The sequence below is a fragment of the Cyprinus carpio genome, chromosome B3, assembly GCF_018340385.1.
Source record: "Cyprinus carpio isolate SPL01 chromosome B3, ASM1834038v1, whole genome shotgun sequence".
NCBI lineage: Eukaryota > Metazoa > Chordata > Actinopteri > Cypriniformes > Cyprinidae > Cyprinus > Cyprinus carpio.
In genome coordinates this window covers 4,080,043-4,088,667 of record NC_056599.1, presented here as the reverse complement: position 1 = coordinate 4,088,667, position 8,625 = coordinate 4,080,043, and the positions used below count along the sequence as shown (strand labels likewise).

Genomic DNA, 8,625 nt, shown 5'->3' with positions numbered 1-8,625 from the left:
TGGCTTGGCAATTAATCTATAAACATAACTTTTCACCGCACCGATATTTTATATGGAATAATAAAGATATCTTGCAAGATATTAAAGAAAATCTTTAATCAGACACGGTACGACAGTGGAATTCTTACAGTTAGTCAGTTGCTTAATGAACAAGGTCTGCTTTTAACATATTCTGAATTTCTCAGTATGATCGCTGTGAGGCCGAGAGAATACTCTGTTATCTTTTGCAATCCCTGGCACAGTGGGATCATTATTGTGAAATCCTGGATTCTCTCCTGTTAGCATTGATCAAACTGATTTTGTAGTGATACAATATTTATTAGAGATATTAATATTGTAATAGAGAATACTCTGTAATATATTTAGAAAAAGGGGTTTTATTTATTAGGGAGAACTATACTACAAACCGTGGGGGAGCTACACTAATTACCCTGTTAAATTGCACCGTTTTACAATTTTGAGTGGGCATCATTGTGTGGAAAAATCCTGGATCTCTCCTGTTAGCATTGATCATCAAACTAGTTTTTGTAGTGATACAATATTTATTAGAGATATTAATATTGTAATAGATAATAATTTTAGAAAAGGTGATTAGGGAGAACTGAAACAGCTGTGGAGCTAATTAATCAAAAACCAGAGAAACGAATGAATAACTAAATCAGGAAACCAAACCAAAACAGAACAGAACCGTCACACTTCATCTGGAAGAGTTTAAATTCATCAAAATAATGACACGATACATTGTCTTCTGAAGATCTGCTTTATCTGACATTAAATTATAATCAAATAAATCTATATTTAAATACATTTTCCAACACAGATGCTGTAATTTTCCTGTTTATTAATGTAAAGCTGCTTTGAATCAATCTGTATTATATAAAGCTCTACAGAAATAAACGTGACTTGAATATTTTGAGAAACAAAGAAAAAAATAATGAAATCAAGAAACCACACAATAATATAAAACCTAATAATCATGATAAACTTTTAATGTTTCAATCTGAAAATGAGACTGAAATCATGAAATCACACATTGTTAGTTTATACCAGCGATTATTAATATTTGCTGTGAATCATTTGATCTGAGAATCAGATTCAGAAACAGCTGAATCAAGTATTTCTAGACCATTTACATCAATAAACATGATTTGATCATTTAGTCAGGGATCTGTTACACATCACTGTTTCTCATTGGTCAGATATGATTAAGATGAATTATTTTAACTCTTCATCACGTGTTTTAATAATTCTTCATTTTTAAAGATGAATAAATGTGCTTGTTTTCTGATCAACAGTCTCTTACTCATGTGATTAAATACTGAAACATGATGAAAGATGAAAGCAGGAAGATCCAGAGCCACAGATTACTGACTATTGATCGATAAGATGGAATGATAATCATAACAACAGAAGAAAGGAAAGAGTGTGTGAGTGAAGGAGGTTGTGAATGTGTGTAGATGTGTGTTAGTTACAGGATCAGAGAATGACACTGTTCCTCTGTCATAGTCCAGATTCACTCTCACACGATCAAGATCCTTTCAACGTGAAAACCAGAACCTGGAGCCCTTCCTCTGGTACTATACCACACACACCAGACATCAGTGTAGAAGAAACCCCCTCCCTTCCTCTGGTTTGATGCTGTAGTTACTCCAAGACTCCAGCCTGAACTCTGTTTAAGCTCCACATCCCAGCAGTGTGTTCCTGAGTTAAACCCCTCTGAACCCAGAACACAGGCATAAGAGTCAAATCTCTCTGGATTATCAGGAACAGGTTGATAACCGCTGACTCTCACACTGGTCAGATCATCAGACAGAACGAGACGTAGATGAGCCGTGTTTGGATCCAGAATCACAGGAGCTGATGACACACAATCAACAGATGCTGTTATTCTGATGATCATATAATGATCAAGAGTGAACACAACACAGATGATTATGAATTATGACACTCTCCTGTTGATCAAACACATCAGACATGTTCCTCTCATCACTGTCAGTCATTCTCTGTCTGATTTATCAAGACTGAGAGTTCAATCACAAACAGTCAGAGGTGTGAAGACAAACTGAAAACATATTCATTTACGCTCTCATTTATATTCAATTATAGTCAGAAGCTGCTTTTAATACAAAATATTACCTTTGAACAGAACTTTACACATGATTTCATATTCAAATGAGATTATAATAATAATAATACAGAAATAATGATTATATCTTTATGATTTTCTTCACTGTTTCTCTTGTTTGGAACACAAAGCTTTTACTGAATGCTGCCTAATTATTAAAAATATATAACAGTAGATATTATTCCACAATAATGTGGTGAAATAATAATAATAATAATAATAAATGTTTTAAAAAATAACAACAACAATAAGCTTGCTGGTATTAACAAAACTACAATATATTATAAATATTATACAATAAATAAAAATATTCTGTTTAATGATTAGAAAAGTTGCTTTGGCTGGAAATAAAATAAATGTGAAGTATTCAAATGACTAAAACTAAAAAATGAAATATAATTAGTTATAATTATACATATTAAAAGAAGCTAAATAGATTTTTACTGTAATAAAAAGAACAAAAACACTTACAAAATTATTCAATAACAAACAAAAACACACACACACACACACACACACACACATTTAGCAGATGCTTTTATCCAAAGTGACTTATAAATGAGGACAATAGAAGCAATCAAAATCAACAAAAGAGCAATGATATAAGAGTGCTATAACAAGTCTCAGTTAGATTAACACAGTACACATAGCACAGGCTTTTAAATAATATAATAAATAAAAAGAAGACAGACCGAATAGAAAAAGAATAGCTAGTGTTAGAGGTCTTTTTTTTTTTTTGCTAAATGTATAATAAATAAAAATACAAAAGAAAACAGATAGAGAAGCTAGTGTTAGTTTTTTTTTTAAGAAAACAAGTAATTAATAAATGAATACAGTGCAAGTCTAAAAGTAACAAATTTTAAAAGAATAGAATTAGAATAGAGTGTGCTAGAGTTAGAGGGAAGCGTCATGCCCTCATTATTTTTGAGAGGGCACGAGTTTGGGGGGGGGGGGGGTCATGTGACACACAGCTTTATTTTTATTTATTTTTTTCATTGAAACATTAACTAGATCATGAAATATCTTGATTCTCGGGTTATATAGATTATGTTGATCGGGCGATGGTCAAAGTAACCTAACAATATAATCTATTAACTATGCATAAAAACCTGTCTGTTTACTAAATTAACAGATATGGGTGCCATGCCATCACATATTTTTAACACGACTGAGTTTATATTTAATATGAATTTAACATCGAAAGTTAATGTGAATAAAAACATTGCAAGTTACGCTAATAATCATAACACACTGAAGATGAAAGTCAACCGCACTGAATTCTGGGATTGATTATTTCTAAAAGCAGGGCTGTAAAATACTTGAGTAATTCTACTTGATTACTGTAGTTAAGTATGATATCTGTACTTTCTTCAAGTACAATTTAAAGTGACTACTTGTACTTTTACTTGATTACTTTCATGAAGGAAAAAGCAGTACTTTTTACTCCTCACAATGTTATTTCAACTTGAAAAGTACTGATTACATTTTTGCATTTTTATTTGATCTTGCACACATTAAATATGGTGCAGAAGCTCAAACCTGCTGATAATGAGGATTGTTTCATGCATCGAGCTCATCCTTCGGGTCAAACTTTCATCAGGTCAATTCCTGGCCTCAAAACTCCTTTGCCATCAAATGTGAGGAAGCATATTAAGGTTTAGTCATTATTTTTGTCATTAGCTGTCTGTGTACTATATTGGCTGAATGCACAAGACTGAGTGCAAATAAAATCAGTGATAAGAATTGAAATACAATTCATGTTTTAGTGGCCATGATTACTTTTTAAATTAAATGTTACAAAAATAACCAAAAAGTGTGTAAATGAACTGTAAGTCATGTTTAGAGCTGTTCTTACCTGAGAGTCGATGACTTGTATCATAATGATATATTGAGCAACACTCAGGACTGTCAATGAATTATTATTTAATAATAATATGAGTTACTGTCGTCTTGTCTGTGTGTAGTTTTTAAAGCATCATCCTTGTACAAGCTGTACACTGCATTATGTGCAGAAAGATTGATTATTTTCTCTAAAACTCTTAGTCTGTGTTCATCTGAAGAAAGAAAAGTCGTTCACGTATGGGATGGCATTGAGGTGTAAAGGATGGATTATTTATGCTTCATTTTAATTGTTGTTCCTGCTCTAGACAGATGAGTTTGATCTGTGCCTCTGCATTTGGTTTTCTCTCTTTAAATAAACTTTTGTTTGTCTGTCTGACAAAACATTTCATGCAGTTTATTTTGAAGCAATTTCACTTTGCATTGAGAAGATGGTTCAATATGATGAAACAAGAATCTCTTTTCTTTTTTCTTTTGTTGGATTACTTTTTTAAAATTGACTTTTTTAATACTTGAGTACAATTTAAGATCTTACTTTTTTACTTTTATTAAGAAAGTTATTATTTCACAGAGTATCTGTACTTTAACTTGAGTTTAGTTTTTAGTTTTAGTTTTACACCCCTTTCTAAAGTGAGCTGCTGATTTTGGTGAAGTAGATGATCTGGTTCTTCACACATAATGCTGAAATCTGTCAATATTGCATAATTTCCAGTGTGTTTGTATGAAGTTCAGATCTTCTGCAGTCAGACTCACTGTTCTGGACGATGTCCTGCATCTTCTTCCAGACTCTGAAGGGCAGGTTGCCCAAGTAACGCGGCACATGAATCAAAGCTCCAGAAGGAGTCTGTGGATCCGGCTGTGATGAGATCTGGACTCTGGAAGAACATTCAGGATCAGAACTGCAGTGTCTTTGATCAGAAGCAGAGACAGCAGCAGATCACTCACCTTTCCATCGAGACGGGAAACACAACAAAAACAAAAACAACAATCAACAACAAAATCAATCATCAACCAATCAATCAATCAAACAAATCAATCAAACAACAAATCAATCAAATAAACAATCAATCAATCAATCAATCAATCAATCAATCATCATCAATAAATCAATCAATCATCAATCAGTGATCTGGAATCAGACCTTCAGAAAGCAGACGTCACTGGCTCTCATCATCTCCTCCGTGTCTTTGATTGTGTGTGAAAGAGCTGAGATGTGTGTGTTGATCTCCTCCAGCTTCTCCTTCATCATCTGCTTCTTCTGCTCCTCTTCCTCTCTCAGTGCAGTGATTGTAGCTTCTTCTTCATCTCTGAGAAACTGATGAAGCTTCTCAAACTGCTGTTTAATCTGACGCTCTGTGTGCTCAACTTGAAACTGAAATCAAACCACATTCACTTCAATCTTCTCCATCAACACACATCAACACATCACATCATTCAGACCTGAGAGAAACTCAGAGACAGACATATAATGATCCAGAAGCAGATTGATGACCGTCATTTACACAAATAATCAGCTGGAGTCCATTATATTAAATATATCAGATCATAACTGTATCTAGTGATCTACAGCTGTAATGAAAATGACTCTTGTTACAAACCACTGCTCTTCAGAAATCAGAACTGGAGGCGTGGTGCGTCTCCTGAACCTCTGACCCACTTAGTTCCTCAAGAACCATTGTTTGATATTACCAAAAATATCCATCTGGTGCCACTCTTCTTAGAGAAGGATGCTGATCAATATTTTGCTCATTTTGAGAGAGTAGCAACCACACTGAAGTGGCCCAAAGAAGTGTGGCCACTTATGTTACAGTGTGTGTTTACTGGTAAAGTGTCGATGTCTTAACTGTTTTACTTCCTTGCTCATTATCAAGTATCCTACTGGATCCTGCCGTACAAGGACATATTTTTTTCCTGTTTTGAGCGCTACAGTTTTCTCAAGAGAGGGATGTTGGTACAGCACCATCTATTAAACAGCATGCATATCGTGTTAATCCTAGGAAGAGGGAAATACTAGGTCAGGAAGTCGAATATCTTTTAACTCATGATCTTGCTGAGCCCAGTTTCAGTGCATGGAGCTCCTCTGTCTGCTGGTTAATAAACCAGATGTGACGTATTGTTTTTTGCACTGACTATAAAAAAGTGACGTGACATACAGCCAAGTATGGTGACCCATTCTCAGAATTCCTCTGCAAGGTGTGATGATTGTGTCAATAGAGTTGGCTCAGCTCAGTTTGTGAACAAATTTGTTCTTCTGAACGGATACTGCAGGTGCCTTTAACCGATCGAGCAAAAGAGTTGTCTGCTTTTGTGACACCTGACAATTTCTTACAGTATAAAGTTATGCCATTTGGAGTATGAATTGCTGCAGCTACATTTCAGCATCTTGTTAACAATGTTTTATATGGGATGCATGTATGTGAGGCCTACATTGATGATGATGTGGTTTTATATAGTAATACCCTGACTGATCACTTGTCACAAATCAGGGAACTGTTTTCTCATCTCGCCGCTGCTAATCTTACTATAAACCTGGCCAAATGTGAGTTTGGGAAAGCCAGGGTTACCTATCTTGGTAAGGTGGTGGGTGGTGGGCAGGTTAGGTCTGTAGAAGTGAAGATTGAGCTGTCTGTGAAGTCGCTGTGCCTCAAAACCAACGTGAACTTCACAGATTTTGGGGTATGGCAGGTTACTATAGAGGTTTTAGTAGAAACTTTGCTACTGTTGTGGTCCCACTAACTGATCTCCTTAGTACCAAAGTGCCATTTGTGTGGTCATAGAAGTGTTAGGAAGCATTTAACAATGTAAAAATGATGTTGGCTACAGCTCCTGTACTTTTGGCCCCAAATTTTAAGCATTCTTTTAGTGTTGCAGTGGCTGCCAGTGAGAGTGTGGCACACCTGGGGCATTGCATACCAGCAGTCTTTTCTAAGACAGCGTGGGTGTTATTTTTCCCTTTTAATATTGATATTTCATTGCATTTAGACATATATTTAACATATTTTGTTGTTGTTGTTATTTCTTTTTCCAAAGAATATTTTTTATTTTTTATTGCTTAATTTATTTTCCCAATAAATTATAAATTATTTAAACCCTACTTCATTGTCTGTCTCCCTCTTTATGTTGCGGTCTTGGAACGAGCTTGACCCTAACACTCTGGACTCTGTTTCCTCACCTCGATGTGTTGAACTGTTTTCTCAAACTCTCCTTTCATTTTTTCATTTTGTTGAAGTTTCTTCTGTAATGAGTTCAGTGCTGTATTGAGCTCCTCCTAGAATTAAATAAAATCAAATCCATAAAACACCAGATTACAGTGAAAAAAGAAGATAAAACCATAAGTATTTGCCCCATCCTGATTTCTCATACTATCTCATACTAAATTAATTCAGAAATTAATCTCTACAAGAAAACAAACTCAAATAAAAACAAAAAAAACAAAAGATCATAAATGACAAAGTTATTTATCGAAGCAAAAAAAAAAAAAAAGTTCATGTAATACCACTGTGTCTGTGTGAAAAAGTATTTCCCCCCTAGATAATAATTCCTCAAATCTATGAAACTTTATTGATAATGGAGTTCAGCTGAACTAAACACAAGCAGCTCTGATCAAATCAACACTTGAACAGAACTTTTATAACAACATGAAGCTGGATAAAAGCCACTTTTCTCACCTTATATGATGAAAGCACTTCATCGATGGGTCTGAATTTATGATTGTCATGTTTTTTTGAATCTCTGCAAACTACACACACCGGCTGTTTGTCCTCCAGACAGAAGAGTTTGAGTTTCTCACTGTGTAAACTGCAGATCTCCTCAGATCCTGATGAACGAACCTCATTTCTCTCCTTCAGGAATGACTCACACAAGTTTTTTAATGCTAGATTAACTGGAGGCTGTTCTTTTGAGGATCTTCTTCTGCAGACGGGACACTCCTGAGTTTTCTTGGTTCTCCAGAACTGCTGAAGACACTCTTTACAGACACTGTGACTACATGATAAAACAACAGGATTCTTGAAGATTTCCTGACATACAGGACAAGAAAAATCATCTTCAGATAGAGAAGCCATTTTCACTCTTTGAGCTCCAGCGATCTAAACTTTACTTTCACTTTCTGAACAACAGTTTAAAAAAACAAATCCCCACGAGAATCACAAAGATCTGCTCTCTATTCAGAAACAAACTTCACAAAGATCCTTCTGTAAAGTGTTTCTCTTGGTTCTTCACTGATGGCTGGTTCTTTATTGTTTTTGTCAGTAGAGAAGAGAGTCAGTTTGACAGAAAGCAGAAATAACACGTCAGTCTCTTCCTGGTAAGAGCTGTGAGAGGGAGGAGTTTATGATCACATGACTGTGTTTAAAAAAGTCAGACAGGAACATCAGCATTTCTTCAGGTAAAATCTTTTTAAAATCTTTTAATTGTATTAAAAATGAACTTGCACTGAAATGTTAAAATAAACTGCTATAAATTATTGGATAAAACATAAAGGAACAATGAAAATACACAAAAAAAAACATAAAAACCCATAAACCCTTACATGCAGGCCTGGATTAAGAATTCAGAGGGCCCTGGGCACAATGTCTGGTAAGGATGCACTCATTCCTCCATGGACAGCTGACATTCTTACGGAAGGCCAAATAATCTATTTCAAAATCAACTCTGGTGCA

The 8,625-nt window shown here is 34.8% G+C and overlaps 1 pseudogene; it reads right to left on the bottom strand.

Annotated features, from left to right (window-relative positions):
• Positions 1-970: 970 nt before the first annotated feature.
• Positions 971-8,408, bottom strand: LOC122136735 (annotated as a pseudogene).
• Positions 8,409-8,625: the final 217 nt, after the last annotated feature.